The sequence below is a fragment of the Mesoplodon mirus genome, assembly GCF_964341445.2.
Source record: "Mesoplodon mirus genome assembly, chromosome: 5".
NCBI classification, from domain to species: Eukaryota; Metazoa; Chordata; class Mammalia; order Artiodactyla; family Ziphiidae; genus Mesoplodon; species Mesoplodon mirus.
Window position 1 is genome coordinate 56,998,125 of NC_138980.1, and position 17,345 is coordinate 57,015,469.

The window sequence follows — 17,345 nt, forward strand, 5'->3', positions numbered from 1 at the left end:
TCTCAGTTTTGTCAACTATAAATGAGGATGATCGTACTCACCTTTCTCATCGCATTAGCAGAAAAATCTGTAAAAGACAGAAAAAATGTCTGGCAAATAAAAGGGACTAAGATAAAAGTTTCAAACTGGCAGTATGTTCGCTATCCTGGGGCTGTAAGTGCATATGTATTCCACTGGGGGCGAACACCACAAATATAGGGATCTCCTGTTATCTGGACTTTAATTATAAAAATATTTGCTATAATAACTTTCAGATATTGAAGATTGTGAAGGAGTGAGCCCTGCATGGAGAAAAGTGGTACAGAGAGAGGGAGCTTAATTTTAAAAGTCCTTGAGTTGGCATCAAGTCTCACTTTCGAAAGGGAAAATCTGTTATAGTGAGTCCACAGACTTCTAGTGAAACCACTTAAGTTGTACAGGAGTCCAGGCAAGAGGACAGAGAGTGTGCTGCAGTCACACTTCAGCCGTACTTGAAGGAATAGTAACAGTGACTTGCATTATTTGAAGGGAAAGAAACAGGAATACAGCCATGATAAACCACATTTGCTCCCAGTGCTCCAGCCACACTGGCCTCCTTACTGTTTGTGGCAATGCACGCCCTGTCCCTAAGGCTTGGAACATGATTGCCACATAATAGAGGTCTTAGTCCGTTTGGGCTGCTATAACAAAAATACCATAGACTGACTGACTTAAAAACAAATTTATGGGCCTCCCTGGTGGCGCAGTGGTTGAGAGTCCGCCTGCCAATGCAGGGGATACGGGTTCGTGCCCCGGTCTGGGAGGATCCCATGTGCCGCGGAGCGGCTGGGCCCGTGAGCCATGGCCGCTGGGCCTGCGCGTCCGGAGCCTGTGCTCCGCAACGGGAGAGGCCACAACAGTGAGAGGCCCGCATACCGCGAAAAAAAAAAAAAAAAAAAAAAACAAACAAATTTATCCTCACAGTTCTAGAGGTTGGGAAGTCCAGGATCAACACACTGGCAGATTCAGTCTCTGGTGAGAGCCCTCTTCTTGTTTCACAGATGGTGGTCTTCTCACTGTGTCCTCACAAGGCAGAAAAGGTGAAGGAGCTCTCTGGGTATCTTTTATAAGGGCACTAATTCCATTCATGAGGACACCACCCTTATGACTAGTCACCTCCCAACAGCCCCACCTCTAAATACCATCATATTAGGGGCAAGTTTTCAACATAAGAATTTTGAGGGGACACAAACTTTAGTCTATAGCTGTGTGTCCAATAAATAATAATTTGCCAAATAATTTGAATAAATAAAGTCTCTTGCATCTGAGCATGAGAACATGGAGATTTTGGTAGCTGAGGCTCTTCAGGTTATTAAGTGTGATTTAACATATATTTTGTCAGAGCAGAGAACTTGACCTGGGATTCCATATAGCTAAGGAGGCAGCACTTGGGAGAAAGGGTGGTCTGAGAGCTCAGAGACAGTGATCTAAGAGTCTGTGAGCATCTGTTGATATTGGGAGGACAGAGATGGATTCTGTAATAAACCAGCAGCAACTGTGAAAGGACTGAATCACCTACTAATTATGGCAAGTTAATTCACCTGTATAATTACTTATTTATGTTCATGGTACCTGCCCTCTTTGTTGACTAGAAAGCTCCATGAATCAGACCTGCTCTTGTTGGCCTGAGATGGTGGCTCTTGAGACATTGATGCCCATACTGTCAGAGAAGGGATTATAAGAGAATTAGTTTGGCATCTGATTCAAATTGCAAAGTCTGTAGAGAAAGTCCAGATAAATTCTTAAGCTGCAAGTGTCTCAAGAGTAAGATAAGTTCTTTGGGATTCTGAAAGTAGAATTCCAGAATATGTGGGTTTTTCTTAAGCTAAGTATCATGACTCCATCAATAAAATATCTTTTTCATAGATAAGAGCTAAATGAATCATAATACAGAGTAATTTCTGTTTTTAAATTATTGTCAAATTTTGATTATCATCTAGAAATATGGTTCTGAAACTTTAGTGTTTCTTGTAGTTATAACTAGGGTGCACTCCAGTCTGACTGAATGTTTGGAGCTATGTAGGTGTGGATTCAAAATCCACAAAGGTTTTCTAAGCTCTAGCTAATACGAAAGGAGCTTGAAAAATGGTAACATGGGGCAGTTTTCTGGAAATAGCAAGTGATAGCCTTGCCAATTATAATGAGTCCAAAAAGTTCCGAGAGTTCTGACTCCTCCTTTCTTTGGCTCAGTTAGGATTCACTTAGACAGTTTTTGTTTGTTTGTTTGTGGTTTTTTGCAAAGCTCCTTTTTCCCAGGGAGGTTCTCAGTGCTGGAGCCAACGAGCCAGTCATTGCCCTGATGGGGCAGAAGGCTGTGCTCCCCTGTCACCTCAGACCCTCCCCCCAAGTGGACGCCCAATACGTGGAGTGAGTGGACTCAAGATCACCCCTTAGCTAAGACAGTTTTTTAAAATGTCTGATCATCAGGGAACACCATGGGGAGTGTTGCTCTAAGGCTGCAAGATACACCCTTCTGATGAAGAGCAGTACAGATGCAGCTTTGAGCGTTTATCCTGTCACAGTAATGCTACTTTAAGTGTATGTGGCAGGTGAGTCTCTGGGATAGGAGTCTGTGTGGCTGAGTTCTAGGATAAGACCTGTCATTTCTCACATGACCACTCTGCTCACATACAAGGAGAACTGGCAAGAGAAAATGGAATTTCATCTCCTCCTGGTGATTTTGTGCAGTATATCTCCATTCTATGCAATTTTCTTGTAGCACATCCCTCCTCCCCTTGAATCATGGTAAGAACCCCCATAAACTCATTGTATCAGACCAGTGAAATGTTATATTCATCTCTCTGTCTCAAGTTTACTATTCTCAGATGTCTATAATTTAATCTCTCCACAAATATTTTCATAAATTCAGTATCAAATATTTATATCAAAGTGACTTACTGGTACATTTCTTAAATTTTATTAACTGACGATTGCAATCAATAAATGTTATCCCAACAACACTGCAGAAGGCCTGAGACAATGTAGGAGGAAGTACCACATCATCTCTTTCCTGTCAGCACAGAGGATTTTAGTAGGGTTGAACAACTGGACACTGGCCTAAAATGTATAATTCCAGGGATTGAATCCTCTCAGATTATGTTATTTATCATTTCAAGGTGAGATTTTATACCTTACTGATGGAGCACAAATAAACTCACACGAAGTCACCTCTGAGAAGATAATATTCATTCCTTATTTTGTAACAAAGAATTTAAAAAAAATTGGGAAGAATTTCATGCTCTACTATTTTTTAGAAATACACTTTTATGCAAGTTACTTGACCTTTGACATTTATCCATTATTTAAACAAATGTGAGAAAAATATAGCGACCCTTGAATAACGTGAGGGTTGAGGCACCAACCCCTCACTCCCCAACACTGCCCTTGAAAATTGGGTACTGCTATCTCTCAAAGGAATTGATAAATGACTCACCCAAGGGCAGGAAGCTGAACCAGTTTGAACAGAATCAGAACTCAAACCCTAGTTCTCTTGATTTCACATATTATGATCTCTAATCAAATATACTTTTCCCCACACTTAGTATGGGGATCTGTAAAATGAAAATACAAAAATCATTGGAAAAAATCTGCATGTAGGTGGACCCACACAGTTCAAATCTGTGTTGTTCAAGGGTCAACTCTACTACCTACTTCATTGAGATATTATGTAATTTAAATAAGAATGCATGCAAAGAAATTAGTACATTGCATAGTACATAGTAAGTGCACAATAAATGCTGCTGCTGCTGATCTACCCTTGGTAGATCAGCAGCAATCATCTTGACATTTACAATAAACAATGCCCTGAACCTCTAGTCCAAAAAATCATATCAAAGTCTAGCAGCCTCCTCCAAATATTTCCATGTTTACAGTCTAAAACTCAAATTTGGTACTAGCATCTGGATTCTGATAGTAGCTAAGTATAGTGGTTAGTTTGTTTTCCCTCAGTTGCTTTTATTAGTTTCCAAAATATCACTCCAGACACAGAATACAGCATTGTTCCCTGATTTCACCAAATATATCAACCATGAATGGTGCTTCTATGTGTTGTGTGCTTTAAAAATTGTGTTGAGATCCAGAAATGTCTATTACCTTGTAGTCTCCCAAACCACTGGACACTCTCTAGTGGGCAGCCCTACTACATTTCCAAGAGCATCCCAAGGACCAGTTTAGTGTCTCCTGTGTATTCATTCCTTTTTTCACACTCTCTCCTGTTGCCTGTAGCCTTGCTTTTTTCTTAGCATTGTATGTTTAGCATTATAGGCCTCAGTGTGAGTCAGAGATGGAGACCTGGAAGATGTATAGAAAGAAGTGCTAACTTGAATAATTCTGAGCCCAGGAGAAAGGTAAGAGAGTAGAGGGCCAGAGACACTTTCATTGGAGCTCAAGGCCCATCTCGTGGATGCTCAGAAATCTGTCAATGTCTTCCATCAGGAGTCCTGAGAGAGCCCAGGGTCCACAATGTACAATAGGGTGTCTAGGGAGTAGATAATCATCCTCCATATGCAGATTCAATCTCCTGCCACTCCCAGGACTGCATGCACATCCCCAAAAAGGAAGGCTACAGCATTGATTCACCCACTCATAACTGGGAAAGGAGGAGTTAACAGCATCTCTGGATACTTGATCTTTCTACATTACTTATTGTACATAAAACTGGAATTTATGGTTTATAGGGCACAACTGGAGAGCAAAATTCAGTCATGTAGGTTCCCTACCTGTGTGATTGATGGAGTGTAAAAGCTAAGAATCTAAAGTGGCTTCCTCAGGCTCTAACTTTTAAATCACATGTGTTTCACATATTGTTAGCACTCATCTCTTAATGTAAAACCAAACTACATCCCAGGGTGGAAAAATGACTTTTGAGAAGTACGTCAGATGGTTTTAGACCATTTCACAGGTGGATGTTGCTGTCTCTGTCCTTGCTTTTTGTGTCTATCACTAATCATAGTAAAGTTTGGTGCCAGGTACAGCATGTGATTTCTGTGAATCTGTTTTGACAGTTGAACATTTGTGGTAGTGTGATGACTTAATCAGAACTGTGTCCTTCAACAAACCTCTGAGATTTCTGTAAATCCTAACACTCGACATCTCATTATTACCTTCTTTTCTTGACTATTTGTTAATATCTCATTCCTTCAAGATTTCTTGTTCTTCCCTTTTTCTGCTACCTTTGATCTCTTAGGATAATCATTCATTCTGAGGAAATTGTTCACAGAATATTCTTACTACCTAAGTTACACAAGAGATGAGCAATCATTCTGTTTGGTTAAATGTACTAAAACCTAGGATCAAAACAATTTTTGGTTGTTGCTCTCTTAATTGAGCTCCTTGTCTCCTTCATATTTCACAGGATTAGGAAGTTCCCCACACCCTCTCATCAAGAACAGTGATGCCAGAGTGGTCCATCTGGTGTGTCAGGCTGCAGGCTGGTACCCAGAGCCTGAGGCAAGCTGGGGAGATCCCTAAGGACAGAATTTAAAGCCACACCCTGAAAACAACAGAGCAGGTGGAAACAGCCTGTTCTCCACTGAGTCTTCAGTCCTGGTAACCATGACCTCTTTGGTCCTCAACCACAGGCTCAACAAGAAGAAGGAAATAACTATTTCTGTTGTCAGGTTAGTTTCTATATTATTACATCTCATTGCCTTGAGTATTGTTTTAAAAGCTGTGTTTCTTGTGTATTGTTGAATTTCTAATAGCAAAGAAAATGATTTTGAGTCCCTGAACTGTACTTTTTTAGGCAACCTTCCAATACCAAATTGAATTATTCTATTCAAAGTCTCCTACTTGGACTGGAGTTGCTAGCATATCTTTGCTAAGTGAGGTGTGATACGAAATTCAAAATTCACAATATTCTTTTTTGAGCTTGGGTTTCTTACCAGAGTCTGATTTTTTTTAACATCTTTATTGGAGTTTAATTGCTTTATAATGGTGTGTTAGTTTCTGCTTTATAACAAAGTGAATCAGTTATACATATACATATGTTCCCATATCTCTTCCCTCTTGCGTCTCCCTCCCTCCCACCCTCCCTATCCCACCCCTCTAGGTGGTCACAAAGCACCGAGCTTATCTCCCTGTGCCATGCGGCTGCTTCCCACTAGCTATCTATTTTATATTTGGTAGTATATATATGTCCATGCCACTCTCTCACTTTGTCACAGTTTACCCTTCCCCCCCCCATAAATTGACAGGAAGCACAGTGAAGTTGAAGCTTTCCTTTATCCTTACATAAGCACTTCTTTTATTCATAATATTTATGCACTGCTGGTGGGAATGTGAATTGGTACAGCCACTGTGGAGAACAATATGGAGGTTCCTTAAAAAGCTACAAATAGAACTACCATATGATCCAGCAATCCCACTACTAGGCATATACCCTGAGAAAACCATAATTCAAAAAGAGACATGTACCAAAATGTTCATTGCAGCTCTATTCACAATAGCCCGGAGATGGAAACAACCTAAGTGTCCATCATCGGATGAATGGATAAAGAAGATGTGGCACATATATACAATGGAATATTACTCAGCCATAAAAAGAAACGAAATTGAGCTATTTGTAATGAGGTGGCTAGACCTAGAGACTGTTATACAGAGTGAAGTAAGTCAGAAAGAGAAAGACAAATACTGTATGCTAACACATATATATGGGATTTAAGAAAAAGAAAAAATGTCATGAAGAACCTAGGGGTAAAACAGGAATAAAGACACAGACCTACTTGAGAATGGGCTTGAGGATATGGGTAGGGGGAAGGGTAAGCTGTGACCAAGGGAGAGAGAGGCATGGACATATATACACTACCAAACGTAAGGTAGATAGCTAGTGGGAAGCAGCCGCACAGCACAAGGAGATCAGCTCGGTGCTTTGTGACCGCCTGGAGGGGTGGGATAGGGAGGGTGGGGGGAGGGAGATGCAAGAGGGAAGGGATATGGGAACAGATGTATATGTATAACTGATGGACTTTGTTATAAAGCAGAAACTAAATAAATAAATAAATAAATAAAAATTTATAAGTAAAAAAAAAATGTTTATGCAATGGCACAGTAAATAGTTGAATTATATTAAAATCATTGAAATGATTGTTTTGTCTGTAAGACACCAGGGAAGTTATTTGTATTATTTTACTGGTCAATTTAAAAATGGTGGAGGCAAAAAAAAAAAAAAAAAATGGTGGAGGCATGTGTGTGTGGAGTGATCAGATTAGGACTGACCCATCCCCTCTAGTGTAGACAGGGGCCACAGTAGAGAAGAATTTAAATGTTATCAAAAAAAAAAAAAAAAAGACAGAAAATGTAAGATGCTTAAAGGTCAGCATGAACTAGATATCTGGCTCTTTTGAGAAATTAAGTATGTACTGACACACATTGCCACTTGTCGAAATTAATGTCTATATTTTCCTTCATGACAGAAATAATATATGGATAACTTTGAGTATTATTTTAACTGTGGTCTGAATTTCCGTGGTTGTTTTTTTCATTGCAGTGCAAAGAAGATCTAAAAATAAGTGGGCTGGGGCAATGTGATGACTGTCATTTGAGTTTGTCCTTTGTTGGGACCGGGTGGAGTAAGATGGTGACTTGGAAGAGTAAAACGGTTGTCTAAAAGAGTTAAATGATATGTATGTGACAGAGACTGAAGGCTTGGAAAGCAGGAATATGAAGGGTCATTTTTTGGTAGCACTTCTTCAGTTGGGAATCTTGGTTTTATCTTGGTACTGAATGGCATGTTATTCTCAGTCTTGCTATTGTGGAAAAAATGCTATTTGCCCAACAGAATAGATTACCACATGGACCCTAGTCCTTCAGCCTCCCTTAGTTTGGCTTCAGTTAGGATTTATATAGGGGCCCTGAGTAACCTGGTTCCCATAATGGAGCAGATGAGATGTCCAGCAGTGAAGTGTGGGACACCACTGTGCACACGGCGGCAAAAGAAAAACAAACTATCAAAATAAGTTAATGAAAAAGAAGCCAAAAGTATAGATATAACCCATTTTTGAATAAGGGGATGACAGAGATAATTTAAACTTTCTCAAACATTCTCCTGGAGAACACTTTCCCCAGATGTTAATTAGGGGAGATTTGGGGAAATATCTGATTAAATAAAGTTGAAATTTCTTACTTTAAAAATGATCAGAGATATTAAATGATAATATGAATTATGAATCTCTAAAAGCATTTAATTTCATGAAAGAATACTTCAGAAAATATGAAGTTTAAAATGTATAAATGTCCATATTTTGTAAAGTTAATATATAATTTGAAAAAATACAAAAGATGGAATGAATTAGAGTTTTCTTTTTATATCCAAGGGTGATATTTATTTTATTCTCCATACATTTCTGATCCTCCCTATTATCCATAATAAGAATGTATAATACTCTGAAAAAAAATTTTAGAAAAAATAGAGTCAATAATTTTTTTCTAGTTATACTTTCCATGCATATCAGTTAATCAGACATAAGGTGAGGATCCCCATTTAAGGAGAATGGCGGATCAGCTGCAAACCAAACATCATTTAATAGATGTTCTGCTGAGCCACAGTTCTCCACAGACTCTGACCTCCTTGCTGGGTCCCTGCCTTCTCCTTTGCTTGAGCAGACCCACCAGGAAGGATCACCTGAGAATGCTGAGAGGGTAAGGGGTGGATGAGGAAGGGCAAAAAAACCCTTATCTCAAGAGGGGCCTGCTTCCTGTCTCATGATTTGGTCCAGTTGTTTCACATGACATCGCCTTTTCCCATCCTGGACCACTTCCTCTACATTTGGCATCCCTAGCATGGAAACCAAAGAATGTTAGCATGGATGCGGAACTGGATTTGCAGTTTCTCCACCCAGACACTAAATAAAGGTGTAAACAACAGTTCGTTTTCTTGTTACAGAATCATAAAATTGTAACAGGAGCCCCCAAATGGTAAGAATCCTAACAATTTATTCTTCCAGTAAAATTCCTGAAACATAGGAAGCACTTGATTAATGTTGTGTTGAATTACATATTGAACCCAATCCCTCATTTTCCATGTGAGAAAACTGAGGTCCAAAGGCATTCAGGGACCAATTTAGTCCTAGTAACAGAACTGAGATGGGGATTCTGAACACACAACTTCCAGTCTTGCAGTCCCTTCTCTGCCATGGTGTCTGTCTCAGGCAAGGGCAATTTTGAGTTGAAATACAATGTTGGTAATATTTATGTTCAACAACAGCTGCCAGCTGGGACTTTCTTCTTTCCATGATCTAAGTAAACCTATGCTCAAAATGCTGCTGCATTGTCCTAATCCCACATCCTCCTCAATCTAATATACCTGCTATGGACCCTTACACTTCACAGTGCTGACTTGGTTATCCAGAGTGACAGCTAGAAAATAGGTGAAGGGCTTCCCTGGCGCAGTGGTTGAGAGTCCGCCTACCGATGCAGGGGACACGGGTTCATGCTCCGGTCCAGGAAGATCCCACATACCGTGGAGCAGCTGGGCCCGTGAGCCATGGCCTCTGAGCCTGCACGTCCAGAGCCTGTGCTCCGCAACGGGAGAGGCCACAACAGTGGGAGGCCCGCGTATCGCAAAAAAAAAAAAAAAAAAGAGAAAGAAAATAGGTGAAGTCATCCTCAGCAGTCATCCAGGAGAACGGAGAACATGGCTTAGCATTGGCACTTATCATCCATTGAGGAAGACTTCGTATATTTAATTTGTCCAGTTTGGCCAAATAATTCATATTAAGCAAAACACATATTTTAGAATAGTGATGGGGTAAATAGCCATGTGGTTTCCCTATCACACTTATTTCTATAGGGAGAGAAAAAGTTCTGCAATATAATGAAAGACTCAAAATGCTTCAAAAGTTGTAATAGTTGTTCCAGGACTGATCCTTTTACCCAAAGCATAGTTTCTGTTGCATCTTTCCGAAGTTTGATTTCTGGGTAGTTTGGGGCAAACCTCTCTCTGGCTTTGCCCTAGTTCTTTTCCTTCAGTTTTGGAGGACATGAACATCTTCCATGGAGTGGGCTTGCCTGGCCCCAAGGCTGGATGGGCTTAGAGAGCTCCAGTTGGATTAGAGCACTTATTACCCCCTCCCCAAGCCTCTCCTTTTATCCAACACATCTCCAAAATTGTCCAACCTTTTTTGCTACTTCAGAATTGACACTTGGAAAGTTTCTTCACTCCCAGTTTTTTCTCTACATTTTTCTATATGGCCTTCATATTTTAGATTATTCAAAAGCTTTGTTTTCATAGTCTATCTCATATAAACCATGTTGAACAATTTTTTAAATATATCCCGCCTCCCTCACTTCCTTCCTTCCTCTCACTTCCTCTCATCCACAGCCGGGTCAGTGTGAAAGAGCCAGTTTTCCCTTTAACCTCATATTCAGTTGAATACACACCACATGTAATTTATGATCTAATCATCTGTTTGCCATGAGCAATGTTACCATTTTGATGCCTAGATTCACAGTCTCATAACTTTCAAAAGATAGTCAAAATAAATTTCTCAATGGAGCTTACTGAGACCACTTCCAGGAATTCACAGTATGCTTCATTTTGCTAATTGTAGTAGCAGAGAGCTAGTAATTACTCATACTTGTGTGCCAAGTTTTTTTTCTGTCTCTCCATTCTCTATGTCTTCTGAATTTCCATGGTCTACTAGAAATGTCTTCATCACAGTTGACCTTGGTCTGAAAATCAATAACTCCATCTTTTTACTCTTCATCAATCTCTGTAATATGCTTATTTTTTATACATCTTTATTGGAGTATAATTGCTTTACAATGTTCTGTTAGTTTCTGCTGTACAACAAAGTGAATCAGCTATATGTATACATATATCCCCATATCCCCTCCCTCTTGAGCCTTCCGCCCACCCTCCCTATCCCACCCCTCTATGTCGTCACACAGCACTGAGCTGATCTCCCTGTGCTATGCAGCAGCTTCCCACTAGCCATCAATTTGTAATATGCTTATTTTTAACTAAAGTAAAACTACAGACATTTCAGTACATTGAGTTTCTACCAGGTTTTGGCTATCTGAAACAGTAAATTTTGGCAGACTATTTTTGTTATAGTCTTCGCCCTCTCTTTTTTCACATCGCATAGTCTGATTACCCATAACAGTATGTATGTCTGGCATCGGTGGAGATACGGCTCAAACTTCCGGATGCTTTCTGATCTGTCCATTTGAATCCTGTCTCTCACTTGTTGAAAAATATGGATTCTTTTCCTTTCTTTTAAAATTATTTATTTTTACCTTTTTTTTTTTTTTGCTAGAAGTATGTGAAGGCTACACGTGTACTGGGGAATAGAATTGATATTGTCAGGTTTCCATCATTGCAGTAATAAATTCCACTGAAAGGGCCATCATGTAGTTGATTTTCAGAATCACAGTGGAAACCCCTACTTTGATTCCAATTTTTAATACAGGTGCTTCTCTCTCTCTTTCCCCTACTGGGTTCTTTTACTGAGCTCCTCCTTTGCCTGTGAGGCTCCAATTCCTGCCATCCATATCCAAGTGCTCTCCTTAGCTGAATCAGCTCTCTTTTGGGGAGGTGGGTGAAAACATGCTTTGGCAGCTTTGGTGCTCTCCAGTCAGGCTTCAAGAAGGTTGGCCCTAGGGTAATAAATCATCCCAGTTTGTCTGGGACGAGCCTGGTTTTAGTAATGAAATTCATGTGTCCCAGGAAACCCCTTTTCATGATGCAAAAGTCTCCAGTTTTCTATAATGGGTACAGAAGGTTAGAGGAAAAATGTAAAACCAGTGCAGCAGCCCAAAAACTAGGTCTGAAAGCAACACTTTTTTAAAAAAAATTTGTTTATTACTTGCTTTTTATTAGCTTTTATTTATTTATTTTTGGCTGCGTTGGGTCTTCGTTGCTGCGCGGGGCCTTTCCCTAGTTGCGGTGAGCGGGGGCTACTCTTCTTTGCGGTGCACGGGCTTCTCATTGCGGTGGCTTCTCATTGCGGAGCATGGGCTCTAGGCGCACAGGCTTCAGTAGTTGTGGCACACAGGCTTAGTTGCTCCGCAGCATGTGGGATCTTCCCGGACCAGGGCTCAAACCCGTGTCTCCTGCATTGGCAGGCAGATTCTTAACCACTGTGCCACCAGGGAAGTCCCTAAAAGCAACACTCTTTTTAATATCAAATGAATACAGCATAGATTATCTGCCTTCTTTAGTCACTGTTTTTTCCCCTGATAACTGATGTTGGCAATCATGATTTGCAGTTCACAGTAATGAATCACCTGTTGTTGCATCAGTCTGAGTGATATGACTTGTGTGCAAAGTAAATGCATTGTAATCATGAGCATTACCCATCCATCTCTGACTTTGCTTGTAGATTAACTGTTGTGCATTGCACTGAGATAGCTAAAAGTTTTTTGAAAGAATACTGGCTGAAAATTTCCCAAATTTGATAAATAGTGAACACTCATAGATCTAAGAAGCTCAGTGAACCCAAAGCATAAGAATCATGAAGAAAACTGCACAAAGTCCCACAATAATCAAATTACTGAAATCTAGTGATAAAGGAAAAATCTAAAAACCAGAAAGAGAAAAAAGATACATTATTCTTATTCTGTAATAAGAATAAGGATTACAGCAGACTTGTTAGTGGAAAAAATGCAAGTCAGAAGAGAGTAAGGGTAACTTCTTTAAAGTATTAAAAAAATTTTTTTAACTGTCAGTCTACAATTTACCCACCAGAAATAAATTTCAAAAGCAAAGGTAAAATACTTATTCATCCCTAAAAAAGGTGAAAGAATTAATTACCAACAGAGCTTCACTACAAATGTTAAAGGAAGGCCTGTAATCCCAAGGAGACTAGAGCATGTGGAAATCCAGATTTGTACAAGGAATGAAATTTATGGAAAATAAATACAGAGACAAATATAAGACTTTTTTCCCTTTAAGATTTAAATCTCTTCAGAAGATGATTGACTGCTTAAAGCAAAAATAATGACATATTTGTGGGCTTTATGACGTACACAGAAGTAAAATGTGTGACAAGAATAGTACTTAGGCAAGGAAAGGATAAATGGAAGTGTATTATTGTATGGTTCTGGGTTATTTTGTTTTTTTGTTTTTGGCCTCGCTGCAGGGCATGTGGGATCTTAGTTCTCTGACCAGGAATCAAACCTGCACCCACTGCATTGGAAGCGTGGAGTCTTAACCTCTGGACCGCCAGGGAAGTCCTATTTTATGGTTCTTAAAGTGCCATGAAGTTTAATATTACTTGAAGGTGGTCTGTGGTTAAAGATGTATACTATAAATATTTATCTAAGAATCCATCATTATGTAAAACAAAATTATAAAACATAATTAATTAAAAATAAAGTATAGGGCTTCCCTGGTGGCGCAGTGGTAGAGAGTCCGCCTGCCAATGCAGGGGACACGGGTTCGTGCCCCAGTCCTGGAAGATCCCACATGCTGTGGAGCGGCTGAGCCCGTGAACCATGGCCGCTGAGCCTGCACGTCCAGAGCCTGTGCTCCGTGACGGGAGAGGCCACAACAGTAAGAGGCCCACGTACATCAAAAAAAATAAATAAATAAAATAAAGTATAAGGGGCTTCCCTGGTGGCGCAGTGGTTGAGAGTCCGCCTGCCAACGCAGGGGACACGGGTTCGTGCCCCGGTCTGGGAAGATCCCACATGCCGCGGAGCGGCTAGGCCCGTGAGCCATGGCTGCTGAGCCTGCGCATCTGGAGCCTGTGCTCCGTAACGGGAGAGGCCACAACAGTGAGAGGCCCGCGTACCGCAAAAAAATAAATAAATAAATAAATAAATAAATAAATAAATGAAAATAAATATAAGAAGAGGAAAGAGAATGCAAACAACAGATGGGCGAGTAGAAAACAAATAGAAAAGTGTTACACACAAACATATCAATAGTAACATTAAGCATAAATGTTCCAAAAGACCCAACTAAATGTCAGATTGTCAAATTGGATAAAAAAAACAAGACACAACAATATGTTGTCTATAAGAAACCCAATAAAAATATAAATAAACGTTGCTGAAAAGTAAAAAGATAGTAAAGAATATAGCATGCTAACACTAATCCAAGAAATTGGAAGTGGCTATATTAATAGCCATATTAATATCAATCAAATTAGATTCCAAAATATAGAATATTACCAGGTATAGAGGACCATGTAGAAATGATAAAGGGCCAATTTATCAAGAAGGTAAGACAATCCTAATTGTTTGTGTGACAATTAACAGGGTTTCAAAATACATGAAGCAAAAAACTGATAGGTCTGCAAGAAGAAACTGACATATCTACAATATACTCAGAAATACCAATAACAATATCTCAGTAATTGATAGAACAAGTAGAAAGAATATCAGTGAGGACATGGTAGACTTAAACATGACTCTCAACCAACTTCACCTAATTGACGGTTATAGGACATCCCACAACACAACACAACAGCAGAGTACAAATACAACTTTTTCTCAAGTGCCTACAGACCATTTACAAAGTGTCATTTACATTCTGTGTCATAAAATTAAGAAAGATTTCAGCAAAATGCAGGGTATGTACCTTATTTGTAGCCTCATTAACATGAAACTACTGTGGAAAAGAAATCATGAATGTGGGATCCTGGATGGAATCCTAGAGTGGAAAAGGGCATTGGTGGAAAAACTGATGAAATGCAAATGAAAGCTTTAGTTTAGTTAGTAATATTGTTACCAATGTTAATTTCCCGGTTCTGATCATTGTACTATGGTATTAAGATATTAACATTAGGGGAGGCCAGGTGAGGACTATATGGAAACTCTCTACTATTTTTGCAACGTTACTGTAGGTCAAAATAAGTCTTTATTAAATGTAAGTCAGTTTTTGCCTATTAAATTAGCTTTTGTGGACTGCTGCCAAGAACATAGTTTACGTAGTCATAAAGACATAGGTTGCAATCCTAGCTTTATCACTTATTACCTGTGTGTCTGTGGGTAAGTTACTCAAGTCCTCTGGGCCTCCATTTTCTTAATCTGTAAAACTGAGATGATGATACCTTCATTATAAAATTGTTGTGAGAATTAGGTATGTAGGTTAAGTGCCAAGTACAATGCCTGGCACAAGAGTAGGCAGCAGCAAGACTGTTTTCCTTCCCACTGCACGATTGAGTTGACCTATGTGCTATGTCCCTATCCTTTTGGAGCCCATAAAACATTCCAGTCATTTCAGCTTTACATGATTTCCTTTCCTATGGCACTCGTCAATCTGCCTTGTACTATCTGTGATTCAGCGTTAGTGATTCTCATGAGCAGGCAAAGAGAATAAGAGAAAAGATGGCAATACACTGTACTATACTGTGAGCTCCTTGAGAAGAGGACTAGTGTTTCTCACTTCCCTTGATTCACCACCCAGACCTGAGTACAGGGCCTTTCACAATTGTATTGAAGTCAATCGAAAGTAGGAAAGGAAGAGTAATCTGATCACCCACCCAGACTCCTTTTCAGTAAGGCTGAGGCTGATGGCTTTTTGTTTTTGTTTTGTTTTTCATCTGAGGAGGATCTGTGTCCTCTGCATCCTGGGCTGCTCCAGCCTTTTTCTTTTCCAACCCTAGTGGTTCCATGCCAGGCAAAGGGCCAGCAGGAGGATGATATTAAGGTTGATTTGTCCTCTTCCAGTCATATGGTGACGGGAATGCCTTCTATTGGGAGTTCTGTCATTTTCCTTTCTTTCCCTCTAGCCTTCAGCATGGTTTGGGAGACCTTCTGACTTCCATCCTGTTAATCATGCAGCTTTCAGTCTGCAAGCTTGAGATGAGGGGTCCCACCACTGGAACTTTAGCTGTTCCAGTAGAGGCTTGCTGGTGGTATCTGTTCCTGCAAGCACCACATGCATGCTGCCCTCTGGGGAGAGACTGGTACCTCCTGCTGACATGCTGAATTGCCCTCTGAGGACATCGAGATGCTTACAGCCATTGCCACAAACATGTTAAGACCTCACCTCATAGGTGGGGACATGTCAGAAGCAACTGCCCTGGCCATGCTGGCTCTGCTTCCTCCTGGATCCATGAAGGCTGCTCCTGCCGTGCTGAGTTGATCTGTCCTGAGTGTGAAGACTTGGTGGATGCCATGTCCATAGCACCTGCTGTGGCTCCTATTGTTAGTGCTGCCTCCCCGGCCCCTGCTGCTGCCCCTTAGTCAGGCAGCGTAGGTTTCATGATTGCAGAAGAGTGTGTGCTTCCATAAACACAGTATGTCTGGGAGGACTACTGGATTCCTCCTTGCTCCCACCTAAGCATAACAAGAAGAGATGACGTTAAATATCTCAGGGATCATGGAAGTCACCTGATTCTGACCTGACCTCGATGCCCTTCTCCATAGATACTCATGACCTGTGCCAAGGGGGAAAAAACAAATAGAGAAAATGAGTGAGACCAGAAAGGCCTGCTCCCTCTCTTACCGTAGATGAATACGTCAAGAGTTTGACTTGAAGTCAAGTCCAATCTCCTGTTTAATCCCCTCTCTAGTATCCATATGATGGTGATTCAAGTTTTGCTTGAATAGTTCCAGTGTTGGAAAGAGAACTGCCCCAATAGACCTTTATTTTATATACCTTTGTTCATATATCTGCAGAATATATTCCTAGAAGTGAGACTGCTGGCCATTTTGATAGCGACTAACAAATTGTACACGTGCACACAGCTTGTACCACCTCTGATGTAGACAAAAATCGGTACGTGACAGTCACAGGGAGATGGACTAGGACTCAAATAAAGGGAGGACTTTCTATTAGTTAAAAATGCCCCGCAACAGATCAGACTGCCTGTATTGGAATTATAAGTGTTCAAGAATAGATTGGATGGTCAGTATGATTTAGAAGGCATTACAACAGTGGGTATTCGAATGGAGGAGCTGGTGTCTAAGAAATCTCACTTTGGAAGCACTAGGAACCTTGTGGCAAGGCCTCTGAATGGTGGCTCATTTGGCCTTGAACCCTTCCAAATGCAATGCATTTTTCAGGTGAGCCCCAGAGCACCACCTGCTTTGCAGGAACCAAAACACCCTGGCCCCATTTTCTAGAGTATCTGCTAAGTCTTACTTCTAGACTCTTCTTGTCCTCTGCCTCAAAGGGAGCTAAATCCATTGTGTCCCAGCTGGGATGGCCTGAGCACTGCTAGAACTCTCCCCTGGTGGTCTCAGGAGGTTTTCCCAATAAACAAAAAGATCTCAGGGCAACACACCAGGAGGTAAAAAGAGCAGCTAGTGGCAACCTTCAGATGGAGATGTTGTTTTTCCATGACTATGGATTGATATCTTTATTAAATTGAAGGGCTACAGCCTACAGGGAGCCGAAGAGTGGGAGATTAGGTGGAAACAAATAGGAAGGAAAG

General features: G+C 40.4%; 1 protein-coding gene across 10 annotated transcripts in view; it reads left to right on the forward strand.

Moving 5' to 3' along the window:
* Positions 1 to 17,345, forward strand: part of LOC309804872 (uncharacterized protein) — a 121,632-nt gene that overhangs the window by 73,396 nt on the left and 30,891 nt on the right. For all 10 annotated transcript variants that reach the window (XM_082622544.1, XM_082622543.1, XM_082622546.1 and 7 more), the window contains one exon: positions 5,372 to 5,636. The gene's annotated coding sequence lies outside the window, so the exon portion shown is untranslated. The remainder of the gene's footprint in view (positions 1 to 5,371; positions 5,637 to 17,345) is intronic.